At 38.0% G+C, this 14494-nt stretch overlaps 1 protein-coding gene and 1 long non-coding RNA gene across 3 annotated transcripts in view; both read right to left on the bottom strand.

Annotated features, from left to right (window-relative positions):
- Positions 1–14494, bottom strand: part of LOC140070276 (receptor-type tyrosine-protein phosphatase eta-like) — a 104180-nt gene that overhangs the window by 58809 nt on the left and 30877 nt on the right. The gene's annotated exons all lie outside the window — the stretch shown is intronic.
- LOC140071342 (uncharacterized) lies at positions 126–10337 on the bottom strand. 2 transcript variants are annotated; one of them, XR_011849116.1, is made up of 6 exons: positions 10100–10337; positions 2820–4967; positions 2627–2724; positions 2326–2539; positions 1340–1500; positions 126–503 (listed from the first exon to the last, which is right to left on the bottom strand). It is a non-coding gene; the product is annotated as an uncharacterized lncRNA (long non-coding RNA). The 2 variants fall into 2 exon arrangements; XR_011849115.1 differs by having other exon boundaries at positions 2627–4967.

Raw genomic sequence — 14494 nt, 5'->3', positions numbered from 1 at the left:
TGCGTTTTTGACAGGTTTTCCAAATTTGCGCAATTAAAAATGGACAAAAACGAATGCGTTTACAAAAAACGCATGCGTTTTTAAAAAACGGATGCGTTTTTTTTACGCATGCGTTTTTTAATGGACTGCTTAAAAATGGACCAAAACTGGTTTCAAAACGCCATGTGTGGCATCACCCTTAAAGTAACGACCACAAGTAACCCGGTGTAGGAATGCTGTGTGGTGCATTATAGATGTTTTCCTGCAGCCAGGAATCTACTTTTAATAAATTGTTCTTCTTCTACATCCCCTTTAACTACGGATTCATTTTCACAATTGAAGAATGAACAGTATATAACATGAGTATTTTATTTCCAGGTCATGTGATGTTGTATAGCCTGAACATAGCGGATGCAGTGCAGCTGAGAGGTAAATAAAGAGAAAGGTGCATATTGGGTAGTGTCCGTTTCTTCTGGAAATGGAAGGAAGGAAGGAAGGATAGTGGCGCCATGATGGAAATCCTCCTATTTACAATATACAACAAGGAAGATTTTGTTATAATAGATACTAGTAAAAAGATAAATGCTATTTCTACAAGGGTATACACAACATACAGTTTTCAAACAGTTTGGACTATAGTCTTAAACATTTTATCACACTCTTTCTATATTAATGGAGAGATTGCTGAGATCAAATTAAATACAGCTGCAAATGGTTCTTCATTCTTGTACCCAAAGCAAGCATAACGTTACATTACAGTGATCTGACACCTGATGTTATATGGTACATTGTCCACTCCTAAAATATACACTGTCTCAATATATGACAGAACTTTTTGTTTCAAGTTTGCTCTCCTACAGCAGCTTGTCTGAGAGAAGACACATACATCAGATGGATCATGTGAACTGGAACTGTCAGGACTTTCATAGTTCAAAGTATAGGGAATATTGGTGCAGGATCTAAGCTGTAGTGCGCACTTACTGACATTGAGTGGACATATTTCATTCTATTACATATGGTTTTGTTATAACACTAATTGCTTTCCATGTTCTTACTGTTTTCATTTCAAATGGAGGAAAAACATTTTCCTGCTCCCATTATCATACAATGGATGTCACAATATGTTGTTACAAATCCATGCCGCTGTGTAGATAACTACAGAGGAGCTACAATAAAATAACAGGAAATTTTAGATTTTGACAGATCAGTTTTTGACAGATAAACACTATCTATATCTATCTCCGATCTATCCCATATCTATTGATCTACTTATAACAATTATATTATTATTATCCTAGCCCTCTGATTAAAACTTTACACATTTGATGTTTCTTTGAGCTGTAAGAGGGTATATACTTACCTTCTAGTCAGTTATATCACTGCAGATGCAGGTCCCCAAGTTGATGTAGGCAGCTGATAAAGCACAGGATCCTACCTCAGCCCTTATCCTCTCATCAAATGGAAAAAGCTTGACGGCCAATTCATACTTGATGAATCCAAAAAGATAACTACATTGGTAATCTGTAGAAACATCATAGAGGATTAATCTCATGGTCAAGAAATAACCTGCAATCTTAATGTGAATGGCATTGTCCATCAGTATATTCTCAGGCTTTGTGTCTCTGTGAAGTCATGGAAGGATTGTACATGCAGTAGTGGATGGTTACATGAAGCCTTTACCTCTAAGGATGGTGCAATTTGGGATCATGCACAGAACTTCTACAACACTCTGATACTGTATAAACAGAATCCCAGAGTGTAACATTCTATAGAAAACGATGTAGTGTTATCCTCCCTATAATATTATCACATGATCTAAATACCTGTGTATTACACGTATTCAATTTAAGTCCTTCAGCCAACAGTTTATGGCAAAGTGACCGCTACAAACCCAATGTCTACTGGACACTGAGAAAAATGGTGACTACATGACATACACAATACACAATTTGCAGGTACTATCTGGTAGTTTAAATGCCATATGGAGCTCTGCTGATATACCGCATGGTGTAACATAATTTCAGTTTTTTTAAATACATAACATGGGATTTTAAAAGTCATAAAAATATATAAAACTGCAATGTGAAAGGTAAAAAAGCAATGGATGAAAAGTTGACCGTCTTCAGCCTTCTTCACCTGATTCTCTGTATGGGCAAATTTTTTCTGTTAATGGTGCACCCACAATTTGTAATGACAGAAACTTTCAGGCTAGACAAGTGGTGACTAACTTACACAGCAATGTCCCTGCACACTAGAGTCCTGCCTACAGTGGATAAACTGCCTTGATGAAGTCAATCCCACTGTCTAGAACTTGCAAATTACAACAGATTCAAAAGGTGAACTTACCTGGCAGCTGCTGGTAAATGGAGCAGAGAGGTAAAGATGGAAGTTTAAAGCAGGATCTGGGAACTCTTATCAACTGTCCTCTCCTGCACGCTGCCGCGTGAGCGGTCATATAGTACGTGTGTGTGAATGTACACTAAGGAAGAGAACAGAATGTGGTTGTATAGGAGCGCCCTCTTCTGGATGAACAGGCAGTTTTCAAGCTAGGGTCAGGTCACTAAAAAGGACATGGAGAAATACAGGAGTGATTTCTGTATAATTGGTTTATTTGTAAATTCTTAAAGAACTGGTGTGCGGTACTCACCCTGAGAGGGTATCAGAGTATCTCTCTTCTGTGCTTCTCCCAATTTAATCTCAATAATGTGTGCTCCACCTTATTCTTCTTTGTTAAAGTTCTTTATGCTAAAAAGAGGGAGAGGGGGGACACACAGATGTGATTTTTTTAGTGTAATATAACTAAAACAGTGAATGGTGCAGGAATAAATGAATCTGCTCACCTTCTGTTGGCTTGTGTCAGTGTCTCTGTCCATACTTGTCAAAGATCCCTTGTGCAGAGCGTCTCATGTCCTAGTGCGCTTCTGGTCCAAATTTCATCCATCTACTCACATCCAGGTGAGCACCACTGGCAGGTGTTGGCTGTTACCAATCAGAACCAACAGTACCCAAACGGTGGGAATCCTGTTTTTTTTTTCTTAGATTTTGTCTCAATGCTTGTTATCAGGCTTTTTTATATTTACCATCATTTCAATAGCAAAAATCTGAATATTTATGGTAATTTTTGATTGCGCAAAACTTCATATTTTGAGTATAATTTGTATAAACCACGCAATCGTTTTTGGTCTAGTAACCAAGATTGTCCCAGGACTGTTAACGCGTATATTGTCATCAGGAGTGACTGTGACCGGTCAGTCTCTGATAGTAGCGCGCAGTAATGTGTTATATTAAAGAAAACTTAAATAGTGATTTGACTTATGGTGACCCCAAAGTCGACTGTAACTGGGAAACGTCACCAGTCCTTGTTTTTCTTGGCTTTTTGTCTGCTACCCCTCTGGCATGACAAAGGGGGCACAATGAAAATTTTGCTGGGCCAATACCTAGTCAGTGCTTCTGTGCTTGGCGAGAATTTGAAGTTAGGTGATAATACATTTTGTTTTTGCTTGGCACAAAGGTGGTAATTTTACTTGTGATGAATTTACTGTTATTTGTTTTTAAAGGGCACAATGGGAGGCATTTAAACAGAGGGAGCACAAATAGGGGTAACATTAATGTGTGGGGCTCTCACAGTGGATCATCACTGCGTGACTGTATACTATAGGAGTCATTGGGGGCTGAGAAATAGCTGCCGTTTTGCAGCTACCACCCCCACCTCCTAGCGCATCACTCAGTAAAGGGAGGCCATCTTTTGCATCCCACAGTGTCAGGTCTCATGTATGTGACCATTTCGGGGGCCACACTATTATTTTCAGGAGAAGTTTATATATATACACATTATTGATTTCAGATATGTTGTGTGTGTGGTACTGTTTTGGTGGGTAATAATATTTATGATAGTACAGGCGGTCCCATACTTAAGGACACCCGACTTACAGACAACCCATAGTTACAGACAGACCCCTCTGACCTCTGATGAAGTTTTCTGAATGCTTTACTATAGTCCCAGGCTGCAATGATCAGCTGTAAGGTGTCTGTGATGAAGATTTATTGATAATCCTTGGTCCCATTACAGCAAAAAATGTTTAAACTCCAATTGTCACTGGGGCCAAAAATTTTTTTGTCTGGAGCTACAATTATAAAATATACAGTTTCGACTTACATGCAAATTCAACTTAAGAACAAACCTCCGGACCCTATCTTGTACGTAACCCGGGGACTGCCTGTATTAGTTTGGACAGTAATTGGAACTTCAATGTACTTAATATAGTGTAGATGGAACACCAACAAGCGCAGAATTGGGCTAAGAGAATAGCTAATTTGTGTAGGTTTTGGCGGACAGTGAGGGTGCTGGAAAAGTAAGGAACCAAGTTATGAGTAGAAATCTTCATGGTAGACTGGATCAAATGGGAAAGTGAACTACTACAGTCAAAGAAGACAGGAGTGTAACTGTGCTGTAATCATTTTTGTAGTTCTGCTATATATATATAGCTATTCTTGCTATATATATACAGCACTGTAACAGTTTGGTGGTATAATTTACGTACAGTGCAGTGTTAATTTTAGTGCTTTTTGTGTGATGGTATTATATGGAACTTGTATAATGGTATCATTGGTAATATTGTTCATTGTGCAGTATATTTGGTAACAGTATGGAGGTAATATTTACTTACTCTATGATGGTAATATGTTCTTATATAGAGAAATTAAATAAATAGTAAACCTACTTGTATAGACAGATGTGCTCACAGCTGAGCTCTGATACCCCCGGACTCCGACTGTGACCACAGTGATGGTGTAATTAGTCCCTGATGTCAGGTTCTGGAGGCTGATACTTGTTGTGGCGCTTGTCACAGTCCAAGTGCCTGAAGAATTCCCATAGCTTATATTATATGTCTTATACACACCGGTCATATTTACTGGCTCCATCCAAGATAATGTCAGGCTGTTTGTCCCAATTACATTTATTGTTAAGTTTCTTGGTGGAGTTGGATCTGTTTAAAACAAAATGCAAGTAACTATTCTGAGATACAGAGCATGACTATACAGTGACACTTTAACCCCTTAGTGACCAAGCTCATTTGCACCTTGATGACCAAGGCCTATTTTTCAAAACCAGCAGGTGTCACTTTATGTGGTAATAACTTTATGAGGCTTTAACTTACCCAAGTGTTTTTGAGTTTGTTTTTTTCTGACATTTTGTACTTCAAGTTAGTGGGAAATTTCGGTTGATATATTTAGCATTTATTTATGAAAAAATCCTGTTTTTGGTAAACATTTTGAAACAATTATCAATTTCAAAATTCGAAATGTTCTGTTTTTCAAACTGATAGTAACTAATTTGGGTAGTAAGACTAACTAACATTTCTTATATCTCAGCTTTGTGTTGGTGTCTTTTTGTAATTGTCCTTTTGTTTTATTACGATGCTGGAAAGATCACATATCGAACAGCATTCTCTCAAATTTTCAAGAAAATGTTAAAATCAATTATTTTAATCACGAGCTGAGCCCTCTCCATAGCCGGTAAGTCTTTGCTGCATATTGCAGCAAAGGCTTACCGGTAACACCCGCGATCGGTGCTAGCCTCAAAAAGATAGCGGCGCATGGGCGCCACCATCTTACCTGGGATCGCCGCTCCCCGTGACGTCATCGTAGGGCGCCGATCCGTCTCCATGGTAGCCTCGGGTCTTCCGTAGACCCGAGGCTATTTCGTTTTAACCCCTTCATTACAATGTGCTGATAGCACATTGTAATGAATGAGGAGGAAAATCCCCATATACTGCCATACTGTAGTATGGCAGTATATGATAGGTTCGATCAGACAACCTAGGGTTAAAGTACCCTAGGGAGTCTGAAAAATAGTAAAAATAAAAATAAAAAAAAGTTTAAAAAAAAAATTATAATAAAAAAACCTAAAATTTCAAATCACCCCCCTTTCCCTAGAACTGACATAAATATAAATAAACAGTAAAAATCATAAACACATTAGGTATCGACGCGTCCGAAAATGCCCGATCTATCAAAATATGATAACATTTTTTCAATGCGTTTAACCCCGTAACGGAAAATAGCGCCCAAAGTCAAAACTGGCACTTTTTTGCCATTTTGAAAAATATAAAAAAATCTATAAAAAGTGATCAAAAGGTCGTACAGTCCTAAAAATGATATAATTGAAAATATTATCAAATTGCGCAAAAAATGACACCACCCACAGCTCCGTACACCAAAGTATAAAAAAGTTATTAGCGCCAGAAGTTGGCAAAATCAAAAAAATAATTTTTGTACAGGAGGTTGAAATTTTTGTAAATGTATGAAAACATTATAAAACCTATACAAATGTGGTATCCCCTTAATCGGACCGACCCAAAGAATAAAGTAGACATGTCATTTGGGGCACTCAGTGAAAGCCGTAATATCCAAGCCCACAAGAAAATGGCGCAAATGCGTTTTTTCATCATTTTCACTGCATTTGGAATTGTTTTCCCGCTTCCGAGTACATGGCATGGAATATTTAATACCATCATTATGAAGTGCAATTTGTTATGCAGAAAACAAGCCATCACACAGCTCTTTACGTGAAAAAAGAAAAAAGTTATAGATTTTTGAAGGTGGGGAGTGAAAAATGGACATGAAAAAAACAGGAACGGGCCCGGTCCTTAACCGGTTAAGGAGCATTTTATTTCTATAGGGGTTTAACCCCTTCCCGACATGTGACGTAATAGTAAGTCACATGTCGGGTCCGGTACAAGGAGAGGGCTCGCGGGCCAATTGCAGCAAAGGCTTACCGGTAACACCCGCGATCGTGCCGGCCGGTGTTTTACCGGTGATCGACGCCGGCAAAGGTGCCGGCGGCTTCAAAAAGACGGCGGCGCGCGGGCGCCGCCATCTTTACGTGGATCGTCGCTCCCCGTGACGTCGTCGGGGAGCGGCGATCCGTCGTATGAGTAGTAATGTATGAGTAGTAAAATCCCCATATACTGCCATACTGTAGTATGCCAGTATATGATAGGATCATACAGACAACCTAGGGTTAAAGTACCCTAGGGAGTCTGAAAAATAGTAAGAATAAAAAAAAAAGTTAAAATAAAAAAATTATAATAAAAAAACCTAAAAATTCAAATCACCCCCTTTCCCTAGAACTGATATAAATATAAATAAACAGTAAAAATCATAAACACATTAGGTATCGCCGCGTCCGAAAATGCCCGATCTATCAAAATATGATAACGGTTTTTCACTGCGTTTAATCCCGTAACAGAAAATCACGCCCAAAGTCGAAAATGGCACTTTTTTGCAGCTCCATACACCAAAGTATGAAAAAGTTATTAGCGCCAGAAGATGGCAAAATCCCACAAAAAAATTTTGTACAGGAGGTTTTCATTTTTTTAAATGTATAAAAACATTATAAAACCTATACAAATTTGGTATCCACGTGATCGTACCGACCCAAAGAATAAAGTAGACCTGTCATTTGGGGTGCACAGTGAAATCCGTAAAATCCAAGCCCACGGCATGGAATATTAAATACCACCATTTTGAAGTGTAATTTGTTACGCAGAAAATAAGTCATCACACAGCTCTGTACATGGAAAAATAAAAAAGTTACAGATTTTTGAATGTGGGGGGTGAAAAATGAAAACGCTAAATCGAAAAAGGGCTACGGCGGGAAGGGGTTAAAAGTTCTGTTAATAGAAATCCCCCCACATTCTATTAACTTCACCCCTTAAACTATTCAACAGCAGGTAGGAAGCTTGTTAACCCTTTTAGAACTTTTACAGAACTTCAAACAAATGAAGGTTTGTTTTGGATTTCACTAATATTTATCATTAATACATTCATTTAGCCGTAACATTTCTAGGAATATATTGGGCAGTTTATTCCGAGTAAGAGGACACCCCACATGTGGATGTAACCCCTGCTGTCTGGGCAGATGGCTTTCGACCTTTCACAGATTTTGCTAGAATAGTTTTCAGGTGCCATAACGTGTTTGTAGAGCCCCTGAGGCCACCTTCACGTGTGGCATTTTGGTTGCATTTTGAAACGTAATCCAAAGGTTCCACCTGCGACCACATGTTGAGGTAATATTGCATTTCCTTCGTATTTCGTTAATGTGTCGGAAACACAATGTTACCAAAATATGTGATCATGAGTGGAGCTTTTGGATTGCGTTTCAAAATGCCACTTGTGATCGTGGCCACAGGTACCACAAACCCTTATCCCGGAGAATTTGTAATGTTTTTATCATGTGGTATAGGGGGCATATTAACCCCTTGCCACTAAAGAGCTTTTTCTATTTTACTTTCTGTTTATCGCTCCCCACTCTAAAAAAAAAAAGATAACATTTTCATTTTTCTGTGTACAGAGCTGTATGAGGGCTTGTTTTCTGCATAACAAATTTTCCTTCCTAGTGACAGTATTTTATATTCCATCCCTTGTACTGGGAGGTGGAAATAAAATTTAACATGCAGTAAAATTGACAAGAAACCGAATTTGCGCCATTTTCTTGTGGACTCTGTTTTTACATCTTTCACTGTACACTCCAAATGGCATCTCTAATATATTGTTTCGTATATGATATGGTATGATCACATGGATACCAAATATATATAGGTTTTATTAGGTGTTAATAGATCAACTTTTTATGAAGTCAAGGAGGAAGAGAATTTATCACTGAAGTCAAGCTCTCCCTGCCTAAGAACACCCCGTTCACTGAAATTGATGGTCCTGCGTCCAGGGACATAATTTATCAGATCTCCTGAAGTCCAATGCATGATGACAATCACATGGGAGGAGGCCATGGGACGAGGTAGGAAGAGCTCAATTTCAGTGTTTAACTCTCCACCTCCCTGACTTTATACATCTAACTTACATCTGACTTTAAAGTTGATTTTCTGGGTGATGCCACCAAGCTAAGCATGATAGAAACGTCATTTAGAAGCTGTTTAACTGCTTGACTACATTCTGGCAGTGGTTTAATAAGGCAATTTCTGATGACAGGTTTCCTTTAAAAACTTTTGTAGGAAAACAAAATTATTCATTTTGCCATATTCTGACTCCTATAACTTTTTCATAATTAGAAGTACGGAGTTGGCTAAGGTGTCATTTTTCATGAGATGAGCTGACGTTTTCCTTGCTACAATTTTGGGGACTGTGCGACAATTTGATCACTTTTTATAAAATGTGATCACTTTTGGGTGCATTGTTCCATTATGGGGCTCACCGCCATAAATGACTGTTTTTATAGTATTATAGATTCAGAATTTTGGGACATGGCGACACCTAATATGTTGTTTATTTTACTTTTTCCACTTTTTTAAAATTATATACTGTTTATGTGTGATGGGGGCTTTTAGGACATTTGAATGAATTTTATTTTTAATTTTTTTTTTTTATATATATATATTTTTTTTTTGTTTAATTTTTTTACTTTTTCTATTTTTACATTGCTAGCATATGACCTGGTGATCAAGTGGGCACTAGTTCATACTTATGCACTTCAACAACCATGTATTGCAGTAAGTTTCGAAGTGTCAGCCTGACAGGCAGACTGCTTGGTCCGGCCAGGGGCTAGAATGAGTAGGCTTTGCCTACTTGAGGAACTTCCCGAGGTCCCCAGCTGTCCGGCAGTGAAGACAGAACACTCAAATCGAATCGCAAGATGTCGGGAGGACACGAGAGGGAGACACAGCATTGAACGTAGGATCTAACGGGTTAACACTCCGGATTGGATGACATTCCAATCTGGACTGTTATAGCAGGGGCCAGCTGTTATATGACAATGCTCTACCCTGCACGGGAGACTTGTGCAGAACTTGGGTTAGCCCAATGGAAAAACCTGTTGGCCTAACCCAAGGCCCCTTACTGACCAACAGAGAAATCCATATGGGTGGTGACTAAGGGGTTAAAATTTACTGTAACAGATCTATACGATGTGACATTGTTACAACAACCATCCATTAGATTGTATAAGCCAGCACAGAGAGTTACTGAAATATCGCCTTCTGCTCTCAATGATGTGTTATACAGTCCAGCATGTAATGATCACTATGTTTCTAACACAGTTTCTAAAGGCAAAACTATTATCATAATAAAGATCCATTAATAAGCAGATCCTGATGATACTCACATGTGGCCTCTGTCACTGGAGCAGATATCTGGCTGCAGTTCCCACTGTTTGTCTGTACAGTGACTGTATATTCTCTGCCTGGTAGTAATCCTGTGATAGTCACTTGTGTAGCGGTGGTTTGTGTTGTGTTAGTGACGGCTCCTGTTAGACTGACTGTATAATTAGTGATGTTCCCTGATGGTTTTATCCAAGTGACTCCAAGAGAATCCACTGATTTGTTATTGTACATTGAGATGGAGGAAACTTGTCCAGGAACTAAGGAGGATATAACAAATATATCAAAGAGCGTTTAGTCATACAATAGGTAGAGATTATGGTCATATAGGTACAATAATAGGTATTTGTCAGTAACATAAACAGTCCTGCAATGTCTAGCTTTATTGATTTTTATACTTTAGGCTCTTTCACAAATATTTAAGAAATTCTTTCACAGATTTTAGCACATATGAAAAGACAACAAGAATAAATGTAATACTATTTTTCCAGTAAAAAAAAGGATGTCCTCATTATAAATTTAAAGTCACTTCATACCAATGGTACATGGTATCCATTTCATCATTGTCCATTAGTGAACAAATATTTAATAACTACAGGTAGAGGTTTAAGTGACCGTCTTCTACAACTTTATTTATTGGCATATGGAAAAAAATAAATAGCGTTTTTTCCCTTTTTGTCTTAGGGTTGTGGATAAGCAAATATTTTCGAAAATTAATCTTTTTAATTCAGGCTTAACAATAAAAAAATATTTTAAAAAATGTTGTCATGTTTTAATTAAAAAATAAACGTTCACATTTTTGATTTTGCAAATTAATACAGATTTTTTTTTTATGAGTGTAAAATTATTTTTAACAGGTTTTTTGATATGTGTAGCTTCAGTTGAAAAAGGAAAGGTGCAGAAGTCGGTCTTTTACCCCTAACATAGTTGAAATGATAAAGTATTTCATCTTTCCAGCTTTACATTAATGTTAACAATTTACTGTTTCTCTATACTCACCTGTGCAGGTAGTATATGACACCGGGTCTGATTCAGTGATGTTATCGGCAGCTCTTGTATATACCAGGAATGTATATGTCTCTCCTGGGGTCAGAGTCATTATTGTAGCTGATTCACTTGTCACTGTTGTATTATATAACATTGTGGCTGATGAGGAGACATTGGTCTGGACTCTGTAGCTGTAAGACGTCTTATACTCATCAGGTTTACTCCACGTCAGAGACACAGAAGAAGAGGTGACATTACTGATCTGCAGAGATTTCACTGACATTGGTCCTGAAATAGAGACAATACAAACATTCACTGCAGATACAGAGTAGCGCTGCATGCAGTGTTTTCTATTAAATAAGCCAAAAATTCCCAAACTGAAATGTGTGCCCTAACAGATATAAACCACTTGCCTCCATATCCAGTTTTTAAGTTCCTAGTCACTTTATGTCATAACTAGTGATGAGCGACCGAACTGCAAAGTGCCGTCTAGAACATTGCGGGATCAGTCAGAAGTTTGGGTTTGGCTCACGCCCCATTTGGTTGGCACCAATTGCAAATATTAAATCTGAAATGACCCTTTACAAACCCATTTATTTTGTTTAGATAAAATGTTAGATAAAAAAATGTCTTCCTCATCTTGTTACGAACATCCTAAAACAAAACTGTCCTATTTGTCATAACTGAGTTGTCTTTTAGATACTGATTATTTTGTAGATTAATAGAGAAATGTACAACATCCATTTTCTGACAGATGAGGCAAATGATGGAGGAATTGGCTACTGACAGGAACTAATTTAACTGGAACTGGTCAGATAGAACAGAAATTTGTCAGATATCTACTTACTAAAACACCATAATTCTACTCCATCCCAATTTTGTCTGCAGCAATTCCTTCATCATTAGACATTTTATTGAAAAGATGCAAATACTCTCAGTCACAGCAATACCTACTTGTATAGACAGATGTGCTCACAGCTGAGCTCTGATACCCCCGGACTCCCACTGTGACCACAGTGATGGTGTAATTAGTCCCTGATGTCAGGTTCTGGAGGGTGACACTTGTTGTGTTACTTGTCACAGTCCAAGTGCCTGAAGAATTCCCATAACTTATATTATATGTCTTATCCACACCAGTCATATTTACTGGCTCCATCCAGGATAATGTCAGGCTGTTTGTTGTAACTGGGTTCATGGCCAAGTTTCTTGGTGGAGTTGGATCTGCACAAACAGATAAAGAATACAGATGGTAACATATAAAGTGTATAAGGTAAAGGTGATAGGATGGATGTGATCACATGTCCATGTTTTTTGGTTTAGTTTTGGAAGTAAAAAATAGATGAGAATCATAAAGAGAGGTAACATTTTAAATATACCTTTGCTTTGGCTTAAAAAATGATTAAAAACATGACATGTAAACACAACCTTGCAAAGATAAATGATGATTATAAGGATTCATTATTTTCAGCTCCTGATGATACTCACATGTGGCCTGTGTCACTGGAGCAGATATCTGGCTGCAGGTCCCACTGTTTGTCTGTACAGTGACTGTATATTCTCTGCCTGGTAGTAATCCTGTGATAGTCACTTGTGTAGCAGTGGTTTGTGTTGTGTTAGTGACGGCTCCTGTTAGACTGACTGTATAATTAGTGACATTTCCTGATGGTTTTGTCCATGTGACTCCAAGAGAATCCACCGTATTGTAATTGTTCAGTGAGATGGAGGAAACTTGTCCAGGAACTGAGGATGATACACACAATAGTTCTGTTATAATATCACAGATCACAGACACACCGTGGGGGGGGCATTGCTGAGCCTTTGCGCCTTATTTATGAAGTGTTGGTTCTACTATTCTTGTGGTTTTCCGACTCTCACAACTTTTTGGGGGCAGTAAATTTTGGTGCCACTTGTGAATTTGTTACTTTTCTGGCATTTATAGTTTTATTCTATCTTTTGTGGCGCAGTTTTTTGGCGCAAAATAAGAGCAGTTAAAAGCTGGTCTAGGGAGATGTATTACATGAATGGGGAGACATTTCTGATTCCTTTTTATTCGTGCGTCAAATCATTAATCCCTTGCGCCAAAAACTTACATCCCACTGAAATTTATAGCACCCTCCCTGCACCACCCTGCACCCAAATTAATAAATGCCCCGCACCCTGTTACAGCTTAGTGACCTAGTGACACGATAGTATTTTTTGTAGAATATTACACAATAAACCTAAAACATGTTATAAATACAAGTGAAAAGGAAACTGACTAAATTGAAATTTCAAAAATATATCAGCATCGATTTACATCAATAACAAGAAATCAGTAATTATTTGACTACTCCATAAACACCTTTATTGTACAGTTTATTTTGGGGGACAGATACAAAGGGATGTATAATATTGCAGGTTAACACTACGCATGCAATCAAATTGCCCTTCTATTTGACAATGAACTAAGTCACCATGAACTTTAGGAATGAAAGGTTACAGAACAAAAGCAAGAAACTTCAGGCCCTCAAGCAACGTACCAGATACTAGAGGAAGATAATTGGGACAGACAACTAAGCACAGGAACACTACAGTAGCAGCTCAGTGAATGGGAATTACCACTTTGTAAATTCCACTATTCCACATTGTGCCGAAATAATGATAAAAGTGCAGGTTTTTAGTGAGCAGATGAAGCTAAAGTGGTGAACATTAGGGAGCAAGAGCCAGAGAAGAAACCTTTCTAATAGGGTTACACCTCTGAGCTTTACAAACAAGGAACTGAGAAATGGGAGATAAAATGTCACAAAATATTTTACAACTCCAACATTTTTATAAATAAACTCCAACAATATGGACAAGTATTCGACATCAGGAATATCACTTCTTGAAGAACTCACTGTTGGTTTATTTTGTTATGTATCACACTAAAGGAAACAATATCCAAACTTCTGGATGAACTTCTCTGGCTGCCTGTTTCTCATTGGAGAGATGTAATCCCACTTTCTATTGCAGCTTATTGGGAACCTCTGTAAGTATACGGGTATATGTATATAGAATGAAGAATAATGAGGAAATATGGAGATATAAATTAACAGCAGCGACATCACTGGGCTCGCACACTGGCCTATAACTGGCTGCAGTACACATGGAAGCCTCATCACTTTCATATGTCCATATATATATATATCACATACCTGCAGAAGCAGCTTAATTAATTCATAAACCACATTTCATTGATTTCAGTCTGTACTCACCTGTGCAGGTCGTATATGACACCGGGTCTGATTCAGTGATGTTATCGGCAGCTCTTGTATATACCAGGAAAGTATATGTCTCTCCTGGGGTCAGAGTCATTATTGTAGCTGATTCACTTGTCACTGTTGTATTATATAACATTGTGGCTGATGAGGAGACATTGGTCTGGACTCTGTAGC

The sequence above is a fragment of the Engystomops pustulosus genome, chromosome 7, assembly GCF_040894005.1.
Source record: "Engystomops pustulosus chromosome 7, aEngPut4.maternal, whole genome shotgun sequence".
NCBI classification, from domain to species: Eukaryota; Metazoa; Chordata; class Amphibia; order Anura; family Leptodactylidae; genus Engystomops; species Engystomops pustulosus.
Note: the sequence above shows the minus strand (reverse complement) of the source record. Positions and strands in the feature narration are given on the sequence as shown.